Genomic DNA, 21948 nt, shown 5'->3' with positions numbered 1-21948 from the left:
ACTATAGATTAGACTATAGACTAGACTATAGACTAGACTATAGACTAGACTATAGACTAGACTATAGACTAGACTATAGACTAGACTATAGACTAGACTATAGATTATACTAAAGACTATAGTATAACTAGACTACAGACTTTACTATAACTAGACTATACTATAGAGTAGATTATATGTAAGACTACACAATATTTTAGACTAGAGACTACATTATAAATGTACATCAATACTAGGTGATACCTTTCCCACTTGCTAAACTGCTTGGTAAAGAATTGCAGGACTGGGACATATTCATACATACACATACTGTTACTTCTTTCTACATATAAATTTGTTTTGGAATTTAATATTAATTACATATGTGGGAGTTACATTGTTTAGTCTTATAATTTTACTAAATTAATTGTGTTTGTATATTTTCTACCAGGATATACGGGTTTTAAGTAAAACACAATTAAGGGTAATTAGAAAATTTTTAAGCCATTATTTACCCAAGTTATATCTTACAAAAAGGAAACTTTGTTACTTTTAAGGGGAAATAAACTCATGTCTTTATTTAAGTTGTGACTATAAAGAAAATATGTTTGTGATTTGTTAAATACATAATGTTTTGATATTAATTATATTGTATGTATTGTAGTCTGTAACATGTGCGTTAAAGTTCAACAAATTTCACACTATATACAAATATGACATTTATTTAATGTCTATAATTAATATTTTCTTTGGAGTCATTTAAGTGACACAACTATTTCTGTAACACATTTGAGTTAATCGTTTTATTTACAATTGTTTTTAAATCGATTTTACATTATACATATGTATATTTATGTAACTAGTTTTAGTTATTCTATTATTATTCTATATCCTTTCAAAATATAGATTTTAATCAGTCAAACATGTAAGAAAAGAAAGTACGAATGTATAGCGGTCATGGTCGGCCATATGATACCCTACACTAGTCAGTATGTTAATTATTTTTCATTCATTATTTTTAAAACATAATTCATTTAATTAGCTTTTTAACTTAGTTAGTTAGTTAGTTAGTTTGAAAGGAGGATGTATATACATCAAATCCGAAGAAGTACACCTATGTTTCTATCGGGATTGTTGTGCGCTCCTTAACCAGTGCCTTAGGTGGGAATCTGGTATACCACCTCCGGTATACCAGACTAGAACACCAACACTAACCTACCGAAGGCCACTTTTAACTTTGTTAACAAAAAACAAGTTAAATTCTATATTCGGCTGAGTCGAATCTTATATACCCTTCGCCATAATATGGTAAAAAATAGTCAGTATAAATTTTATTACAGAAAATCAAAAAATATCAATTGCAAAACGGTAAGGTACCAAAAAGTACTCTTTTATGGGTTCTTACTTAATCTAGACTCTACATACTTAATTTCATGTTTCTAGATTCAATATTATAGAAATTTCAAAAAGTATTTTATGAAGAACGAAAAAGTACTAAAAAGTCCCTTTTTGTATGTTCTTACCTAGTCAAGGGCCTAAATTTCATATTATAGAAAATTCAAAAAGTACCTTTTGTAGAACGAAAAAGTACCAAAAAGTCCCCTTTGATGTGTTCTGACATAGCTCGGCTCTACATACTTAATTTCATGTTTCTAAGTTCAATAATATAGAAAATTCAAAAAGAACCTTTTGTAGAACGAAAAAGTACCAAAAAGCCCCCTTTGATGTGTTCTCGTCTAATCCGGACTCTACATACTTAATTTCATGTTTCTAAGTTCATTACTATAGAAAACTCAAAAATTACCTTTTGAAAAACGAAAAAGCACCAAAAAGTTCCCTTTAATGGGTTCTTATCTACGTATTTAATTTAATGTCCCTAGGTTCAATACTATATAATATTTCAAAAGTACCTTTTGAAATTCTCACCTAATTCAGACTCTACTTACTTAATTTCATATTTCTAGCTCCAATGTATCGAAAATTCAAAAAGTACCTTTCGAAAAACGAAAAAAGTTCCCAAATGTTCCCTTTTATGGATTCTAACTTAAGTCAGACTCCACATACATAATTTTATATTCCTAGTCAATAACAACACACTAGTGCTACTCTCGCTCTGCTACTCTTGCTCTGCTGCTCTTGTTCTGCCTTGTTTTTATAAACAAGAGTACAATAACAAAATTTACCGTATCATTATGTATTTTGTTTTTTTGCAATTTCTATTTGAGCATGAAAAAAAATCTAAATTTTTGATTAAATTTTCAGAGGTGGTCTCGGATTTCACTCACATCTTTGTTATTTATGGACCCATTGGACTGATTTTAAATAGCGTTCTATTCGATCATATTTCCAATAGAATTATTGAAAGTTCGGATCTCGCAGATATCTGGGGTCTTCTGAAAACTGATTTCAATATACATACACACATACAGGCAGACAGACAGACAGACAGACAGACGGACATCACTAAATCGACCCCGCTATCTATAAGGATCCAGAATATATATACTTTATAGGGTCGGAAAATTATATTATAGAAATTACAAACGGAATGACAATCTTATATATACCTTTCTCACAAAGGTGAAGGGTATAAAAAGAGATTTTCTACAACAGGGCTCATGGGGGAGTAGAGGTTAATATGAGCTTATTCTTATAAAAGTTGGTAGAGCAATTAACGTCTTTTTCAAAGTTATTGATGTGGTATTAAATCATATTATTAGTGTTTATAAGTGAATTTTGACCTTCAAGTCATTTTCTGAAGGGGAGTTTGTATGGGGCTAAGGTCAATGAGACCCGATCATAAAGTTCTATAAAACTAAGTTTTACCGATTTTTGTTGACATAATACTTAATTGTGAACCAAAAGGACCTATCTTCGAAAGCGTTTGTCGTTAGACTAATAGAAATTCATGTGCCAAATCTCAATAAATTATCTTAAAAATTGCGACCTGTAGCGTGCATACAAGCGGACGAACAGAAGGACACAGCCAAATCGATTCAGAAAGTGATTCTGAGGTGATTGGTATAATATGACGTGTTACAAATGCATAACACCATAATACGTTATGTCGGTAGTCTTTAAGATAAAAACATTTACCACTTTCAAAGTTTAAATACTTTAATTTAATTTATTAAAATGTCAAATGATAGATTCTAGGCGTTATAGGCATAGGTATATTATTTTTTTAACAAGCTCCTTGCGTCATATGTAGTAGATCACCATTACTCTTACACCTTCTCAAAATTCATGACAGATGTTATTAATAAGTACGTGTAAATTTCCATCAAAACTTTATATAACATGTATTTGTTTTTCCCTTTTTTATAACCTTCACATTCTTGAGAAAGGTATATAAGTTTGTCATTCCGTTTGACATTTCTATAATATAATTTTGCGACTCTATAGCGTGTGTATGTTCTGGATCCTTATAGATAGCAGAGTAAATTTAGCCATGTCCGTCTGTCTATCTATATGTCCGTCTGTCTATCTATATGTCTGTCTTTCTGTCTGTCTGTCTGTCTGTCTGTCTGTCTATCTGTCTGTCTATCTGTCTGCCTGTCTGTGGGTATGTATATGTGAGATCTTTTATAAATCTATCAGACATACGTTCGGGAAGTACGTTATTTATAATGGTCCGCAAAAAACGGGGGTATATAATATTCGGCACAGCCGAATATTGAACTCTTACTTCTTTTTAAATAAACATTTTAACGTTAAAAATTCATATAATTCCAACAAAGTGTTCGTTCACCTTGATTTTATTATAAACAACCAAGACAGAATACATATTAATCAACATCAAAATTTTAAATTGAAGCTCGTTTTTAAAATATGTCTAAAAATTTTATCATTAATAATAAATTTCAATATAAAGTTTATGATATTATAAACACTCATATAGACAGTAATAAAGACCATTGAAAAGGTACTAAATTGTCTAGGGTTAGAGATGTATAGGTGAATATTTAAATATAATATAAGAAATATAAAGAAAAATAATAAGAAATTTTCAACTATATTTTTATCTTAATATAAAATTTTAAACATATAAAATTCTGCTAACTTATTAACTCGTGATTTATTTCCCATCTTTTAACATAACGAATAGAAGGCACTTTTAATATTCCCAGCAGAAAAATAACTGATTTGAATGCTTAAGAATGCTTAAATTGAGCAATTTTATCTTATCTTATACTAGTTACTCATCAGTTTGTTTAATTTGTTGTTGGGATTATAGCTCCTGTTTAAACCATAAATCAAAATCCTAAGCAAAAAATATGCATAAAAAATACTGATTTCGTCCTTTTAATACTTGATTGAAGTATCACATAAAGAAGGGAAAAGTAAGATATTTATGATTGCTATAGTCCGTCTAAAGGTTTGTGAAAAATATTAAAATATATACTTAGAAAAATTTTGTGTATACAGCTATGGTGAATCTCAAATATTCAATATCGAAACTTGGATTCAGAATTACGAATTATTATGATTTATAAGATTTGCTCTACATTGAATTAATCAGAATGATTTCCTTGGTGAAGGTTAAGTCAATTAGGGACCTTGTTTTACGGAATTAGAATATCGCATAAAAAACTTATTAAATTTTAAGTCAAATTTTTGATAGATTTATTGATTTTAAAAGAGGTCCACGATTTACTGATGTTAATAAGCTTTAGTTCATAAATGTTGGTTCATTTTACAATTGTTTATAGAAAACAACTACTTTGAAATACATACACATTTTTTATAGATCTCCTTAAAAGCCCATCATCCGATGTGATCAAAATTGAGAGGTGACACAGTGACCTTTAAACCGGCGAAAAACTATAGATTTAATCCGTAGAATATCTAAACTCCAACCAAATGATATTTCTCGAAAAGTTCCAAAATCATTGGGAGATACTTAAAGAGCAAAATTCATACATAAGCAGGTGAGTTGTGTTATTTTGACTTAAAGCGGAATGGCTTTGGAAGATGTATCGATACGAAATTAAAATACCCAAGAGACTAAGGCAATATTCTGTATTTGTAGGCATCAAAAGAGTTCTATTTATAAAGAGCCGGTTATATCTGGTTAAACCAAACAAAATGTAACATTGATGCAACATAAGGAACCTGAGCAAAATGTAACCGATGTATTTCAAGCGAGCATCGACCAAGCATTGCAGCCAAACATAACAACAATTTGCCTTATGTATAAATATCTGTAAAGAAATATTTCGAACATCGTTGGGAAATTCACTCCACCTAACATACACAGTGCAGGTTCCTTATATCTGGTTAAAAAATCATAAGGAACCTGAACAAAATGTAACTGATTTATTTTAAACAAGCATTAGCCGAGCATTGCGGCCAAACATGTTCATAATTTAACTCATGTAGAAATACCTGTAAGGAAATATTTCAAAAGAAGTAGTTGGGAAATTTCACTTCACCTGTAGGTAGGTGCACGTTCGTTATATCTTGATAAAACATCATTATGAACCTGAGAAAAATGTAACTGATTTTTTTCAAACGAGCTTCGAACAAGAGCATTGGGCCAGACATGACAACACTTAACAATATGTAGAAATACCTGTTAGAAAATATTTCATTCCACCGGAAATAAACAATGCTAAACAAAAAAATATAGCCATATACGCACACACAACCAAGAAGTTTTCATATTCTTACACTAATATTATGCAAACCATTCGCAATTTCGATTCGATTTCCTCAAAAAAGCATCATCAGTTTCTACTGATGTCAGTTTCTACTGATGTCTGTAACTCACAATAATATTGCTCGTTAAAGTATACCAATCGGTTTAGAATCATTTTCTGAGTCGATTTAGCTATGTCCGACATAGTGGCCTCCGGTATGATAGTGGTTAGAGTTATAATCTAGTAAACCGGAGGTGGTGGGTTTGATTCCCAAACTAACTAACTAACTATGTCCGCCTGTTCATCAGCCCATTTAATGCTTGTAATAAAACTACAGGTCGCAATTTTGAAAATAATCGGCCTCGCCCGACTATTAATTTTTACTTGTTCATTTCAACTCAAAATTTTCACATTCTTTTATTAACGACACCTATACGTATACGTGTTAATTAGATTTTTGATATCGCAAATATTAAGTATACGCATATTTTTAACACCACAAAAAAGGAAGTACTGCCAAAAGAATAATATTTTTCACCACTTCAAAAGTAGCATTTAGTGAATTGTTTTACCCTTCTGTGGAATTGATGTTTATTGAAGACCAAAAAAGCAAAAAGAATTCCTTTTTTAAATTTAAGCAATATATTTTTGTATTGAAATTTGTTTAATAAAAAAATTAATTTTAAAGTGAATTGATAAATGCCTGTTATATATTTTAATATTATTTGGGTGAAATTAGTTATTCACTCCAAATAAAAAAACATAAAAATTACTTCCTAAGAATGTCTTCAAATGTTGTGAATTTGGAATCAAATAAAAACGACATCCATTCCTATGACAGGCCGATGTTAAAATCATATCTTCTTCGGGTCCTTTACAGTAATTCCATGGAGTCAATTTTGCTTCTTTTTCGCTTCTAAAAGTACACGACTTTAGGCAAAACTGGGAAGTACTGCACTTTTCATTGGTGTTATATTTCCATGAATTTTAAAAATAACGCAAAGTGTTATGATCAAGACCTCCTGCAAATGTTCATACTACATGCAACAGATAAAGGTAAAACACGCCCACCAGTGATTAACAGTTGCCAATCACTGATACGTTACAATTAATATTAATTGAATATGTTTATGGTAAATATTGTTTTAAATTCAAAACACATACATACATATATTTTAATTAAAATAAAACACATCCAAGATAAGTCAACAAAATTACATATGTATGCGTGTATGTATGAAATCTAAAAGAAATGTCTGCAAATTGGTTTTCTCTGCGTGTAACCGTCTATTAAGATAAAACATTTCGTCTTCTGTTCTTGAGTACAATTTTTTTTGTATTTTTTTTTTGTTTTTCTTAGGCGGTCGCTGTTAAGATAATTTAACAGTAAATCTTGCCATTTTCAAGTAAAAAAAAAACAAACAAATTGATTTATAGACTAATGTTCTTGCAAAGAAAAAACAATAACAAAAACAAAAAAGCAATAATCAGACTTCAACGAAAAACACGAAAAGACTTACGCCTACAAAAATAATGTAAATTTACACATACACACATACATGATTACAAAAGAATAACAAAGGGATACGGAAAGATGCAATACAATCTAGCAAAAAAAAATCTACCACAAATCCAACAGTTTTAAAAGGAGACTAATCAAGGCCGTTATTTATAAATTTCAGAACCAATGCAGAAAAAAAACGAAGTAGTCATTTTTAGGTTCCCCAAGTAAACAAACAAGATGCTAAAAGTCACTTAAAGATACTAAATCTTTAAAAAATCTGGAAGAAGTCTCTTTTTGCAAAGTCAATGGCACATTTCCAATCAAAATGATTGTATTATTGTCATCTGTTTAGGGTCAGTCCAGTTCCTATCTGAGGCATTTATTCAAAATTACTAGTTACGTCGGTAATTCTATAGTTGTTGCTAGTTCAATGATGACTCCTCAAACTACAGGGCACCAATACATATTTATTCCCATAAATTTTAACAATTAAATGAAAAGGAAAATCGACTAAATTGTGGAATGAATAACTTTGAAAAAGTTTCAGTTTCATTCATTTAAACAATGACATGTTTATTGATTGGGAAGTGGACAATAAAACAAGTAACAAAAACTTAAGTGATATATAGAGAAAAAACTCTAACAACAATAACAATTATAACTTAATGATATTGTCACTAAATAAATTAAGAAAATTAATAGAAACCAAAACAAATTCATTATTTTTTTTCTTATTTTTGTAGAAAACCATTTTTAGTTTCATGTTACGTTTTTTTCTTCTCGTCTTTCTTTTCTGACAACTATTAATGAATATTGTATAAATATTTAAGTTTTATTAAATGCAGTATTTGCTCTGACACGAAGGTCAATTTAATTGTGTAAATGTCGTTTCTTCATGCACACATACCAACATACACACACACTCATTCACAGCAGAATGGAAACAAAAATCAACACGTCTTCGTATTTCAATAGGACTACTTATGTTAGTTTGTCTATTTACTTTATTTTAGCCACAATTGACTAATTAAGTTAAAATGTCTTTATTATAGTTTTTCGATAGAGATCTGGAGATTTGGAAACATTTTCAATTAGTGTTATAAATGTACAAGTAAAATGTTTTGAAAAGATTTGATAAACATTAGATTAGGTTACGTTGATAGAGGGATATACATACCATAATACATGTATCAAACTTAACGAAATACACCTCGGTCTATTACAGACGCTTTATATGAAGGATACTATGTTTCCTGCACATAATTCATAAGACTTTTTCAATCAGTATTGTTGAGGGATATTTGTATCTAAATTTGAGGAAAAGTTCTTCATAATTATACTCTCCTCTCCAGATTTGTATGAATCCGCACTCTAATGTGTCAATACTCTTCTCGAACTTACTCATCTTACTCTGGGGAAGATTTATTCGTTAGGATTACCCATAAGATCTTTTGGGCCCTACCCACTGCTTTATTACTCCACGTAGTCTTATTAGACCCTCCCATATTTTTGTTTGTCGTAAATCAGTCTCTCCCCAAGAGGAGAGTCGGTTAATGCTTTCTTACAGTCTAATATGGTCTTAGATTTATACCCATCGTCTGACATATTGAGAATTTAGCTCTCGACGTAGAGCAGGTACGTCCGATCTTTGTTTGTAACCTTTCAATATGTTCTGTAACCGCCTTTGGTCAGTAAGCCAAAAACTAAGAGCTTTTCAGCTGTAAGAGCCCTCCTTGTATAGGAAATAGAAATTTGCTGGGCTAGCTTTCAGGTCTCTCAGTTGAGCCCAGCTTAAGGTTATGTTCAGCGCTTTTTCAGCTCTACTACACAAGTAATATGTATCACTTTCTTTTATAAGTATTAAGATAGCAGACATGAAGTTGAAATGATTTTCGTGAACAGCTGACTTATTGGATAAACTTATTAGACGACTCACATCTGCCTATTTGAGTATATTGCACGGCGAGGGCAAATTTCTAAAAATGGTTTTGCTTAGGTTTTCGAGTGATTTCATATGCTCTGCTGCGACACTGCTTAACTTCCGAGATGCAAAAGCATAACTTCAATTTATAACCACGTAGACGGGATGAACTTTGTTGAGTCACCAATATACAAACGTAATGGGTAGACTTGGACTTGTTCTTACTTACTGAAAAAACATCTTGAAACACAGAATAATCCCTGAACATACATGGACAAGAAAATCTATCACCATTCAACCCAGCACACCTCTCATTCATTCGATACACTCAATCTTGGTATTCGAGTGAGGCTCTCATATCCCTACATCCATCCAGTATCATATACATGTAACACCAACTTATTTCCAAAGATTAGTCCTACAGTCTTCTCTTTTCTCTTCCTCTAAGAATTTGACTTTAAACCACAGCTACCACGTGCATTCCGAAAGAACCATTCCAATAACGCACACTTCTCATTCATTCGATACACTTAATCTTAGTATTCGAGTGAGGCTCTCGTATCCCTACATCCATCTAGTATCATATACACGTAATACCAATTCATTTCCAGAGGTTAGTCCCACAGTCACTCTTCTTCTGAGAATTTGACATTAAACCACAGAATTTGACATTAAACCACGTGCATTCCGAAAGAATTATTCCAATAACGATGAAAACCGTAGCTAACTGTATCAACCTCATGTCAAATCAATCCAAGGAAAGGCCAAGGATAAATTTAATCGTCACCAATTTAAAGTTTCCTGGGCTTGCGATAACACCAAAATGGACCAACATTCATAAAGGAAACATTTCTTATGAGGTGCATAGCAGAAAAGTCTATGTCGGTTAGAGTCCTTATAAACTGTGAGGTACCGCGAATTATGCTGATCGTACATCGCACTATTTATCGACCTGTTCCTTAGCATGCAGTTAATCCTATTTAGTCTAGATATATGTGGCTTCCATGTCAATGCATATATATAGCATACTTTTAACCGTGCTATCCCTTTTATTCTTCCTACATAAGTACATAAAATCTTTTTGAGCATATAGTGCCGAAAACTGGTACCGCATAAATCGACGAAACTGTACTATTAAAAAAACTGTATTTCTACAACAAATCTGTACGAAATAGGCACTATGAAATAAGTTTCGTAATATTTACGAAATTGTACGAAATATTTTAGAATAATGCAAAAATAGCTTATTTTACGAAATTATACGAAAAAATATACAAAAAAAGTTTTCGTTCTTTGAAGAAAAAGGTATGATTACACAAAATTTCATATTATACACGAGATTTTTGTAGATGTAGTATACCCACAATTGGGACGAACGACGAATTTTTCGGAACGAATATTCGTCGTCAGAAATAGAACACACTTGGGTATATGAAAATGTACACAATCATTGCGTATGACGAAGTTCGTCGTACGTAACGAACTATTTCTTACGCAGACGAACGACAAATTAATTGGGTAAAATTTTTTAAAAACCAATTCAGGTAGGAATATGTTCGAATATTTGAAATTATATTCGAAAATTCGAAGTTATGTTCGATAAATTTTTTATACTCTTAAAATAATCTCTGGGACATAAAAACTAAAAATAAATATTTCGAAAATTCGAACTTTTTAAAGCCATTAAAACCAGTTCTCGTGGTCCGAATTGTTTGAAATTCGGCAGTCTAGAGTACACTTGATGACACTATAATGCTATGTTGGAATATTTAATTAAGTTCGAAAATTCGATATAATGTTCGAAAAAATTTTGAAGCTGCTAAAATAATTTCAAAACTTGTGATATTCACAATATTTACATTTTCACATATTCTTACATTTTCTAATATCGAAATAATGTTTGAATAAATTTTAAAACTGTTAAAATTATTTCAAATTCGTGGAGATTCACAAAAATATAATTTTTGTTTGTAAAATTAAAAAGTAATAAATAATTTTAGCTAATTGTAATAAATCTTGACCAAACTAGAGTAATAGATAATGTAGGGTAGAAGGGGGACTATACGCCACTAAAAAATTTAGCACAAAAAGTTCACAGAGTGATATATTTTTACAGCTCTTTGAAAAACAATTAATCATGTCTGCCTCCCATCATATGTAATGTTAATGTTTAAAATTTTCAGGTATGATAGATAATCGATAAACGAAAATAAAATTTGATAATGCGATAAAATCGATTATTAAGTTTTTGCCCCTATGGCCCATGATCCCCCTTCTACCCTATTATTGATATACTGATTGATTAAGCAAACTTCTGATCATTTCAACAGGTTCGTTCAGCAAAAACTTTAACTTTAATAAATATCCCTTACAATACACTTTACTTAGTCTACAATAGTTTCTTTCAAACTGTTATTTCTTTTAAGCGTATAGAGTACAACACGTACAATATATATTTTCTTATATTATTATTATTAATTTTCCCTATCAAGGAAACTATATTAAATTGTTATCTTGACATTTATATACATGTAGTACATCAAACGCTTGTGGTCCTGTTTGTCTTGTCATTTATATGAACGTGGAAACCAATTAATATCAACTTCTTTGAAAAGTGATAATTATAAACAGATTTTAATTATTAATTCCTGATAATAGTTTATATTTTCTTCTTGTTCAGCCACTTTGTGGCCGGTAATTTATGGAACTTGTATAATTAAATATTAAGGAAAATTTAATTGAGGTACGAATAAAGATCATTAAATTAGTGTGCAGTAACTTTATGTGCGGTAAATTAAATTTGATTTGACTAAATATTAAGCAATCATATCTTTTAAAAGCTTTCACATAATTTAATATGTTTGTCACTTTGGTAATTAAGTTTAAATTAATGTGAATTTAAATACATTTGTGAAATTATTATAAGAAAGTTTTTTATATAAGTATGTTTATAACAAAACATTATTGTTTTTGGATGAGTGACAATTTAACCATATTTTTGTCATCATTTGAAAATACTTGGTCAACACCTTTGGAGTATATTGTTTTCTCAACAGACATAGCTTTAGAGGATCATACTTTATAGAGTCTACGATAGTTATTTTAAGATCGTATGTGATAGTATCATTCCTTCACATGGAAACCAAAGCTAAGGTCCTTTGGATATGCTCTGCATTTGAAGAAACCTAAGAGGCCTTATATACTATGAACTAAATAGTCTTATCTACAATGAAATCTAGTCAGAGCACTACAAGAAACCTTTATCGAATGTACGCTATTCATTTTATTCTAATATACTAAACATTTCTTGACTTGGAAAAAGAGAAAAACTAAAATCAAAAATATTTTTTTTTTGGAGAAATTCGCATATATTTCTCCAGGTTTCTTTAACATCATATGTGTCACTGTAGATAGACCAATTCTAAATACGTTGAGAATCAACTAAGTTATCGATATATAAAGTGCAATTTTTATACTTTAAACATCCATCTCACTGTAGCAAAAACACTATGAATTTGCTGAAAGCCATGTGTTTTCAATGAGCGTAGTTATTTCGAAGAAAATGAAAGAAGATATGTCAAATGTTGAGCGTTCATTTTAAAGATGATATAACGGTCGTTTAGATGACATACATTTTACATGCAAATAAAGTTGTCTTCCCGCTGTTGAAACAACTCCGACCCCCCGGAGGCATGTTATCTTGGTGAAACCTACACCTTGGTTTTATCACAATCCCGGGGAACAGAGGTGTTACCAACCGGCACTATAAAATGGTATTTACAGTCTACTGCCTGGCTTAGTCCTTGCATAGATTGAAAAGAGGTCTAATCAGAGAACCACATAATCTGGTAGTACAGTTGGCCAGTTGGCCGCAGGACAATGTCCTGGCTGGTCAGTTGGTTGAGGTTCCTTCGGGATCACGTAGTGGCTGTGGTTTAAACCAAAATTCGCGGGAAGAGTGAGTTGCGGTTAAAAGACTGATGTAGGGTAAAATCTATATTTCGAAATAAGTTCGGTGCTGTTCTCGAAACAACAGATACACCACAGACAAGTGACTGTTGGATAAAGCATTGGAAATGAGTTGCTATTAATTGTATATGGTACGGGATGAATGTGGGTGTATAATAAATGTATGTTTTGTCGTATGTTTTTCTCTTATGAATGTGTCGGATAAATGAGATGTGTACTGGTTTGTCTGATGATGGATGAAAGGTATCATATACAAATAATACCATTGAATTTCCTTCCTTGTCCAGACATGTTCAGAGTAAACTCTGTTCCCATCTGCGTGGTTGTAAACGGAAATGATGTTTTACATCTCGGAAGTTACGCAACGGGGCAGCAATTGTCAGAGGTTAGATAGCTCAAGTACTTGAGCAAAGTGCTTGTACATGTACCGGTATATCCATGTACAAAAATTGTAACTTGTGTGTAAGGTACACAAAGAAGCAGTGGTGAGTTGTTTACTTTTTACTCACTCAGTGGTTGAAAAAGTACCACCGTGAGATAGGGCAACACGCCAGGTACTCACGTAAAGCACATCGACATTCATTAGTACCAAAAATGTTGTTTTTTTCAAATTTCAGAACACAAAATCCCAGATCTGATTAAAAAATGGGAGGTCAATTTGGATTCAATCCTTTAGAAAAGTATAATTCAATCTCAGTGTTTCGATTTTTTTTTTTTAATTTTGTCAGTCTGTTTTATTTTCAGTGTATTTTTTCAATCGCTACTTCAGTCTAGAACAGGATATACAAAATTGGCTTGTTCCATTCTTGGCTTCAAAATATCAGCAGTATCTTTGGCGTTAAGCCCATACGTTGTCACAATGATTGGAAAATGCTTTAGTTGACGATAGCCAATATTTATGATAAATAAATTTAAAAAAAATAATTTTTATTTTTTTTTACCCTACATTCAAATTTATAACTATTATGTCCATGATGGAGATAGCAGCCTAGTTTATAATTTAATATGTTATTTTAATCATACCATTATTTCTTACTTAAATAAAACATAATAAATCCGCAACAATTCTATTTATATTTATTTAGTCTGCTAGCAACTATTAAACTAGTTTATGAATGTTCATGTTATAATAAATTTTATTATTCTACAGAAGCACTTAGGGATTTTCTGTTTAATTTTTCATGAAATAAAATAATTTCGGTCATATAGTCAGGGTTTTTAAGCTGTAATGCTGGCAAAAGAAAATTACTTATACTATTTACAGCTTAAAAATTTTTCTCATTTTGTGTTTTTTTATGTGATTTATTACTATAAGTATACTGACATACAATAATGTCACATTTGTTTGTTTATTATAGTGATCCAAGATGAATGGATGAAAAAAAATGAACTTTAAGTTACCACGGGACAAATAGTTTGTATTACCAAGTAATATTTTAAAATACCAATATAACTGTGGTGTATATTATATACAGTATTTAGTTTAAATTATGTTTCATATTTCAGATATTTCAAAAAATTTTATTAGTTTGTTTTATTCTAAACTTTATTCTTAGAGCCATTCTAATATAGTTTCATGCATGTACATATTTAAAACTACATACATATTGAGAAAAATTAATATGTGTAATAAAAAAACTGCTGTCATAAAAATTGTTATGACAATGTCAACCTTCAACTTGAGCGATAAAGACAAGACATATTTAAGAATTGTTTTAATTGTTGAAAATAGAAAGGGTGTTTGGTGGTGAAACTGCGACAAAGATTAATGTTTTCAATGTTTTTAGTCTTCCACATACATACATACATACATACATACATACATACATACATACATACATACATACATACATACATACATACATACATACATACATACTCAGAACAGTTTTAAATTAATAAACATTTATATTAAGTGTGAAAATTGTATATATTTGGTAAAGTTTAAACAAGTTTGTTTTTATTGAATTAACTTTTTACATCTTAAAAAAAAGCCAAAAAAAAAACAATTAAGAAGTTATAGTAGGGCGATGCCGACCATATAATATACAAATAAAATGTATGAAGTTCATCAAGGTCATCAAAACTAGTGTAGAACTTGGTTTTGCAGCTTTTTGTCGAGATACGAGTATATTGAACATAATTATGCACTTAAAATCCTTATTTGGCGAGTAAAGTTATATGGGGCCTAGGTAAAATTATATACCGATGTTAACTATTTTCAACATGCTTCGTGCCATAGAAGATCATGTGCCAAATTTCATTGAATTATCTCCAAAATTTCGACCTGTAATTTGATAGCAAGGTTTACAAGCTGTATTCGGGAGTTCAGTTGCATGGGAGCTAGGTGAAATAATGGACCGATGTTAACCATTTTCAAAAGGCTTCTTCTATGGTATAGTAGAAGATCACGTGCCGAATTTTATTAAATTATCTCCAAAATTGAGACCTTTAGTTCGATTACAATGTTTACAAGCCCTATTCGGTTTACATGGACGGACAGACGGACGGACGGACGGACATAGCTAAATCGACTCAGAAAATGATTCTGAGCCGATTGGTATACTTTAAGGTGGGTATAGTACCAATACTATTGTACGTTACAAACATCAGTACAAACTAAATATATACTCTCCCCACTAAAGTGTTTGGGATATTGATTTTCTCTCTTAATCTAAATTTTAGCACTTGTAACAAGGTACATATAAATTCAAATAAACTTCATCTTTGAAATTAAAATCGCACAAAAATATGGTTTCTTCTTTAAAGTGCTTCTCTAGCGTAGGCGTATACTTAATTTTTGCAATATCAATAAAACATTAACAAGTATACGTACAGGTGTTTTTAATGAAGTCAGTGCAATTTGACGATGTAAAATTTTCACAATTTCTGTTTTTTTGTGACAAGAGCTACATTTTTAGCTCAAAATCTGAACGATTTTTAAAATAGCCAGAGAAAATTATCACTTTTTTTAAATAATAGACTTAGTTTTACTAAGGTTCATGCGAGAAACATTCCAGCAAAAACTCTATAATAATATGAACCTAAACAACTTTTGAATGACTACTGAATGACATATTGGTGCTACCAATATGTCTAGTCTGCCGGGACTCGGGCTTTCCTTAGAAACCAGGCAATCTGATAACAGAGGAACTGTTACAATGCCTTATCCCAGATTTACTACATTGTGTAATCTATGAGTAGGAACAAGTCTTAGGCTTTTTTGATGTCGACTCAAAACAGGCCTTTTCATCTGAGTGGTTGTAGATACTCGAGTATTTGATCGAAGTGATTTTTAGTAAACGGCAAATGAAATTTTCAAATTGTACAAAACCGCATTTAAATGTGCAATTTTTACGTCAGATTGTAAAAAATCTATAATTTTTTGCAAATTTATGTCAATGTACAACAAAAGCATTTCAAGCCGACTTTTTCACTCATTAAACTAATTAATATTTGTAGTACATTAGTAAATGTTGTAGTCCATTCTAGTCCATTCTCTCCTTTTTTTTAACTCAGCTCTTGCGTTGTATTGCTCATCTCAAAGTTATTTCGCTTTAAAATAAGTATCTTGGCACTCTAAATAACTTTTATCCATTTTATACATTGCGCGAAAACAAGGATTTCTACCTCAATGCAAGTATTGAGTTTGGGTAGACGATAGTATATTTCAGATTCCTAACTGTTAATAAAAATCCTCAAACTCGTTTTAAAGCAAAAGTGAGAGTTAAACTAAGTCTACTTTTTGAGCCTATGGTCCTTCTTTATAAGGCTCAGTCTATCGTCAATGTATTTCCATAATAGTTTTCTTTCAAGGATTACGGTTATGTATTTCAGTCATTGGGATCGACCCGTTCTGTATAAGCACATACTTTCATACTTGTTGAGATATTCTTGATTAGGTTCAGCCGTATTCAGGGCCCCGTCTACTGCATAAGTAATTTGGATACTTTCCTTATCCATATCTATATTTACTTATCATTTTAGAATGGTATCTTACCCATTCAAAATGGCATCCCTATAAGATTCATCTAAGTCTTTCCCACCATTTAGTTAGTTTTAAAGCAGGATGTCCGCTGTAATTCAGGTCTGAGTTAGGACACAACTTTTGCGTCATTGTTTTTATTTCTGTCTTTATTAAACGCGTGCTTTCGTTTTACCTCAGAGTTATGTTTTTTTTACCGGTTGAGACCATTTAAACTCAAATATATACTGGTGGAGACCATTAAAACTCTAAGACTTATTTCTAGTGGAGACCAACAATACTTTTGATGAAATTAAGTTCGGATGCTCCAACTTCCTATATGAAGGTATAGGTCGTTTAGTGGGGTAACCTGGCAATATGAGTGCTTAATGCACCGCCAACCTAATTCAAACCCAAAAAAGCAGGATAAATCTAAAGAAATACACCTTAAACCTCCATCGACCCTTTACTTTGGTAGGAACCAAACTAATTACCTCCGGTCTGAGAGACTAGAACACTAACATACGGTTAGCTTAGTTCCTATTTAAATTGTTTTGCTTTTTAAATTTTATTATTTTATTATAAATATTGTTGCTGCTTAGTTTTTCTTATAGCATTTTTATTTCTATTTCTAATCCTATTACATAAGATATTAGAAAAAGTTTAATTTACACAGAGCCCTTCAAAACGACAACTTTGCCAACCATAATTACATTAGAAATTTTTAGTTTGAATTTGTAGATTTTATCTAGATACTTTTTCCATGACCTTTAGGTATTAATGCATTATTTAATTGTTATTTGCCTATAAAGTTTTTAGATTTTCTTCCTTTTCTGTAGATTTCTATTTTATTTATTTGCTTTTGTCCGTTATTTGTTGTCAGCTTATTTACTACTTTTCTTTCTTATATTATTTTTTTTTTTTTTAATTTTTTTCTGCGTTGATCATCTTAAGTGTATTGTTTTCTACGAGAATGGCTACAGGACAAAAATGTCACCTATAATCCGATTTGCAGAAAACATCTAAAGTGTTGGGAAAATAAAAAAATACATGTTTGTATGTACGTTTGCGTAATAGAGAACGTATATGAAAATAATACTATTTCTAAGTATCTTATTCATGGTATGATTTTCAGCTTATTGCTAAAATGAAAACACCTATAAAGCCTTTGGCAGAACATACATACACTTGATTTAACCCTATAAAGTCATATCATTTAGAGCTAAGAGTGAAATTGAAACTTGCAATAGTAGGTGGGTGATTGATAACAAAATTAAATTTTGCTAAAATTCCACATTTCTCAACTAGGCAATCAAATTATAATAAAGTAAAGTAAATTTCTTCTGCATCAATTACAATTGATAAATAAGTAATTGAAAGTGATTAATAACAAAATTTATTCTATTATTTGCTATTCATAACATTACCAAAATAGCACTACAAATATAAAGAAAATCTATTATCTGCAGCATTCCTTCTTCCTTAAAAGCCCAACAATAACAATAAAGACATTAAATTAAATACAAATTATAGAGATATTTCTATGCAAATTATATTTAAGTCTTTCTTACTTAAGCACTACATTTAAATGTCATTTAAATTAAACAGTTTGCAAATTATTTCATGCCAGTTGTCCTGAATACGGAATCAAACGAATAACTTTGTTTTTGTCCTTGGCCAAGAAGTTTCCTATAGATATTTTTCGATAATTTTAATTATGTTTAAGTTTCTTTGACAATGATGACAGTTGGTTTTGTTATTTTAATTAAATTAATGTTGATTTAATGAAGACTTATTTAAAATGCCACTAAAAAGGTAAAATGGAAAATTTATCTTTCAACAAAGACACATCTTTGTCTCTGGCGTCTATTTTACAAAAATGAATGGTTGAAAATGAAAATGTTTATTAAACAAAAAACATTGGTAAAGTTGTTATCAATTTGGTAATGTTGTAATTTTGCAAATGTTTGCTAATTTTGAAAAAAATTATGATTAATAAATAAGAGTATTTGCCTATAACGAATCCTTTATAAATCATTTAAATAATATGTTTTGGTTTATTTACATGGTGTTTAAAATTGGTGATTTTTGTTGACTAATCGAATATTTAATGTAATTATGAGCCAAAAACTCTATTCGATCGTACGGTGGTAGTCGAAATAATGGACAGATTTCAACCATTTTAAATAGCGTTAGTTGTTATGCCAAAATATTGACATGTAGCTTGAGCACAAGCTTTGACTCACATACGGAGACACTGACGGACGGACAAACAGATTGACATTGCTAATTCGACTGATTCTGAGCCGATTTGTATACTTTAAACTAGGTCTAGGACAATTTTTTCTTTGGGTGTTACAAACAACAGCACAAACGCATAATGCCCTCTCCTATAAAGTGGTGTTCTATAAATCGACTTTCGAATAATCTAACAATAAATCGACTTTTTGTCGAAAAAAGTCGAAGTCGACTTATTTGTTCCAAAAAGTCGATAACTCCATTATCGTCTATGAAAAAAGTCGACTATGTAAATAAAAGTAAAAAAAAAATCGAAAAGTCGAAAAAATTCGGAAAAAGTCGGAAAAATTCGAAAACTCGAAAATAGTAGAAAAAAGTCAAAAAGTGGAAAATAAGTAAAAACTATAAAATAATCCGTAAAACTCGAAAGAAGTAAAAAATAGTCGAAAAAGTCGACTTTTAACTAAATACAAAAGACGAAAAGTCGACTTTTCGTTTCAACTATAGAACCCTAGTGTAGAATATAATTATCGTTAAAATCTGTTCATATTAAACGTTCATTCCTATTAAACTGCTCTTCAAAATAACTTCCTGATAACAGGTTTACTGTTGCAACTGTAGCTTATACGGTTATATCATAAGTCTAACTATTTGTAAAGTTAGTTAGTTAGTTAGTTAGTTAGTTAGTTAGTTAGTTAGTTAGTTAGTTAGTTAGTTAGTTAGTTAGTTAGTTCGTTAGTTCGTTAGTTCGTTAGTTCGTTAGTTCGTTAGTTCGTTAGTTCGTTAGTTCGTTAGTTCGTTAGTTCGTTAGTTCGTTAGTTCGATAGTTCGTTAGTTAGTTAGTTGTTACTCAGGTACTTTTTCCAAATTCCTACCCCTAAGGGGTTAAATGTGTAACAATGGTGATTTTTGTACCTTTTTGTATTTTTTTCATCCGAAACAAATTAATGGATATTTGAGTCGTATGAGTTACATCTGTGATGCATAGATTTAAACACGTAATATTTCATAAATTTAATATTCATAAAAGTATATTCCTAGATGAAATGGGTCGAAATGTTATTTTTTTATTAGAACTTTCCACAACGTAAAATTGATTCCACTATTTCAATTGTATTTTTTCAAATTATACTTTTGAAATATGGAAACGAAACATACACAGTACTTAATGAGTAATATTCTGCATGTGAGACATTTGTATATGTATTTTATTTGGGTGATGAAGCACCCAGTCTTTTTTCTATTTTTTTTTTATAAATAAAACTGAAGAACCTTTTCATTACATATTTTCAAAGAAATTACAATAATTCCTATAAGACAAAATACTCAATTACTTATATCTTATTAGTTGTTTGTAAAATCATTAAATAAACTTAATAAACCTTGTAATTATATATACTAACTTGTTTACTATTAGTAATTTATTTGGAAAAAAAATAAAATTTGTGCGCTATACATACAGACGTATGATTATTATTGATTTGAATTAAATATAACTCATACGTGCTAAATAAACAATATGTATTATTAATTATTAATAGAAAAATGTTTACATAGACAAGTAAATGTCATAAAACTTACCAGTTTTCTAATGAATTTTAAGCCAATATCCAACTGAAAATAGAATAGAATAAAATAATAATAATTTATTTATAAAATTAATATATGAATGTATAATATTAAATTAATTATGCAAAAGTTATCCTAAAACATTCTAGTTTTATTTGAATATTTTGTTGTCATATAATTAAATATGTATACATTTATGAAATTTGTTATTAATTCAAGAATCAGATGAAAAGTTTTGTAGTTTAATAAATACATAATTCAACAAATTATATGCTAAAATGTAAATGAAATTGTATTTGAAATTATATTTAAGTATATGCTATAGGTTTTAAGTATGTTTTCCTAAATTTTCTCTAATATTTGGTTTGTTACTTTTAAAACACTTGTGTTTTAATATTTGTTGAGAGTTATCAAAACTTAAATTTTGCACAATATACATTTGTATTGTTGTATTTTAAGTAGTAGTAGATAAATAATACAACATTTGTTGAATTCATCATTATCTTACATTTATTATAATTTTGGCAATTTGTTTAGACCACATAATGATATATATATGTATATATACATACATACACATTTATCTAATGCCTTGCCAAACTGTGTTGGCAAATTTCCACGTAAATCAGTAAAAGATGTATTTCTATCTCTGTAGATTTGAAAAATATATTATAATTGTTTGTTTTTACAGGCTGATGGAAGAGAAAACAATTACATACAAATGTTTTATATTTTGTTGTATTTATTTTTTTGTATTTATTTTGTATGTATTCCTTATCAAATCTTTAATTATGCCAATTTATTAGGAAAAAAAACTTCAAACGAAAAATAAAACATGAACTGAAGAGGTATTAGTATAACAAAATATGAAAATCAATTAAACAAGTTACTAACTTTGGTATGATATTTGGCATTAATAAATGGAATTTTCTTAACAGTAGCATAGTTCAGTTTTTATACCCTACACCACTTTTTGGAGAGGCTAAATTGGGTTTGTGCTGATTTTTGTAATGCACAACAATAATGGTCCTATACCCACCTTAAAGTATACCAATCGGCTCAGATTAGACCGATTAAGCTATGTCCGTCTGTCCATCCGTCCGTCTGTCCATCCGTCCGTCTGTCCATCCATCCGTCTGTCCATCCATCCGTCTGTCCATTC

The 21948-nt window shown here is 30.2% G+C and overlaps 1 protein-coding gene across 1 annotated transcript in view; it reads right to left on the bottom strand.

Moving 5' to 3' along the window:
• Window positions 1-21948, bottom strand: part of LOC111687330 — a 261343-nt gene that overhangs the window by 166421 nt on the left and 72974 nt on the right. The window contains exon 3 of the mRNA XM_046954490.1: window positions 20799-20831. The gene's annotated coding sequence lies outside the window, so the exon portion shown is untranslated. The remainder of the gene's footprint in view (window positions 1-20798; window positions 20832-21948) is intronic.

Source organism: Lucilia cuprina, chromosome 6 (assembly GCF_022045245.1).
Source record: "Lucilia cuprina isolate Lc7/37 chromosome 6, ASM2204524v1, whole genome shotgun sequence".
Lineage (NCBI taxonomy): Eukaryota > Metazoa > Arthropoda > Insecta > Diptera > Calliphoridae > Lucilia > Lucilia cuprina.
The sequence above is the reverse complement of the archived record's forward strand: the minus strand, read 5'-3'. Positions and strand labels throughout refer to the sequence as shown.